Below are 2,585 nucleotides of genomic sequence, written 5' to 3'. Positions count from 1 at the left end.
ACCACGTCATGCTCTGGCATGGCTCCCATACAGACTTTTCTGTGTTAACCAAAAAACCTGCTCGATCTAGTGTATCCCTGACATAGTCACTATGCTGTCTACATATAGACTTATCAGTACTAGAACCTAACCCATCATCTAAGTACAGAACTATATTAATTCCACACCACCTCCAATGCTTAACCAAAGGTCTAAGTACTTTAGTCAACATACTTGGCGCGGAGCTTAAGCCAAAGGGAAGGACACTAAAGCAGTAGTACTGCCCCTTCCAGAAAAATCCAAGAAAAGATTGTTGACTGCTGGAAATATCTATGTGATGATATCCTGATTTCAGATCAAACTTAAACATAAAACACCCACGTTCAAAATAGTCTAATGCGAACTTCCAATCCTCAAACTTAACCTTTGCTTTCCAGACATGCACATTCACCTGTCTTAGATCTAAGATAAGCCTTTTCTTACCAGAAATACTGACCGCCACACTCAATGGATTGACTACATGCGGCACAAAAGGTACCGATATGACACACCTATTAGCCACCAAATCATCAATAGCCTGCGTGACAAACTCCGCCTCCGACAATGCTGATTTATTGTTATAAGAATACATTCTGGGAGGTGTCGAAATGAAAGGTATTACATAGCCTTTTTCAATTGTACTAACAATATTTTCAGGTGCATGCATATCCTTCCAGAACTGTATATGCAGTTTTAATCTACCTTTTACAGATGAAACAGAGCTGTTACTTTTATATTCAAAGAACTGTTTGTGTGCGCTCAGCTCCTTAATGTCATACAGGGAAGGAGAAGAATACTTATCATGTATGCCCGGATTGCCGTCCTCATTTTGAACCCCCTAGCTGCTGCTGCTGTTGTTGATGACGGGCCCCGCCCTGCCTGTATTTCCCACAGTCCCTCCGCCAATGCCCGAATCCACCACATGAAAAGCACTGGTCTGCAGGGCCTGCGGTGCGGGGAACGTTGACTCCGTAGGACCCCCGAAAAGGTGCTGAACCCGAGGCTGCTGGTATGGAACCGTTACGTGCACCGGAATTGCTACCAAGATTGAAAACAGCAGTAGAACTCCGCTTCCGAGACTCATTCTTCTGTTTGATACTCCTGAGGGCCCTGTTCTCTGCCTGGCGGATCCTTTTTCTCATCCTCACTGTCAGACGCCAAATCGTCCGAAATATATTCTTTTACAGTCTGCCACCCAGCTGGTGACTTATCCGCCAAGCGGATCAATTTATTACGTTTGTATATTTTACGTTTCAGGTCTGCCGCCAACTCGACACACCCGTCCAAATCACGATTATCTAATTTCCGTTGGAGCCTGCCCACGTCCGTCTCCAGTTCCTCATTAAACTGAAACTGTACCTTGTTTCCTGGTGACTTGAATTTAACGGACTTGTCTGACTTGGCCTTCCTTTGCTCAGTGTCCCCGACGAACATTTCTGCCTTCAGACTGTCTAACTTACTGTCCAGGTACGTCCTGAACAGCGAAAACGCCCCAATAGCGTCGCCCCCAGCAGAACTGGTACCCACGGGAGGAGTTGAGCCCCGACCCGCACCAGAATTGACCGTATGGGGGTCCTCTTCTCTATCACTCATACTCAAACAACAAAAATCTTTCTTCACAAGCGTATACACTGGCTGCCACAGCTCGAATGACACTACACCTGTACACCTTGTACAGCTCACCTGAAACCTCAGGTAAATCACGCACTACCCGTGGTACACGGGCCACTCAGGCCACTGTGTATTACCATACTACGCCCCGCCCCTTTACACACGACCACACACACACACACATCTGTGTGTCGCAACAACCATCAGTGATATCTCGTAACATTGATAAATATAGCCACCAGAGTTTCCTTTGCAGGCGACCCCTTATGCAGGAGCTTCTGGTATAGTATTATTGCAGAGGTGTTCTTACCTTGTTCTGCTGTCTAGAATGCCTCCTGATATCCTCTAGTTTTAACACAGCCAACCATAAACCACTGGCATAAGCCTGCTTATATGTGGAAACCATTTTCAGGAACTCAAGGTACCAGGTCATTTCTTAGGTTATAACGAGAAATATCCCCAATGCTATCTGGTAAGGTGTCACACAAATAATTAGGAGCTGTACCGTTTTTATTCTTTACAATTAAAAACGGTACAGCTCCTAATTATTTGTGTGACACCTTACCAGATAGCATTGGGGATATTTCTCGTTATAACCTAAGAAATTCCCAACATTTAAGACAACCAAACTTTAGGCTTGAAACAATGCGCAATTCTTTTTTCCCATCAACTACAAAAATGTGGAATGACCTAGATATATCTATAAGGAATTCGGCTTCTCTCAGTTCATTTAAATCAAATATAAAATCAAAAGGTAAACCACAAAATAAATGCTTTCTGGTATGGGGTTCCCGTAAATCAAATATACTTCATTGCCGTTTGAGAAATCGTGCGAGCTCCCTTAACTATGACCTATTTAGAGCAAATTTATCAAATACAGCTGAATGTGCATGCGGTAATCCATGTGAAGACTCTTATCACTTCCTTTGTGTCTGTCCCTTATACACCCAGCATCG

The sequence above is a fragment of the Mizuhopecten yessoensis genome, unplaced genomic scaffold, assembly GCF_002113885.1.
Source record: "Mizuhopecten yessoensis strain PY_sf001 unplaced genomic scaffold, ASM211388v2 scaffold7715, whole genome shotgun sequence".
NCBI lineage: Eukaryota > Metazoa > Mollusca > Bivalvia > Pectinida > Pectinidae > Mizuhopecten > Mizuhopecten yessoensis.
Note: the sequence above shows the minus strand (reverse complement) of the source record.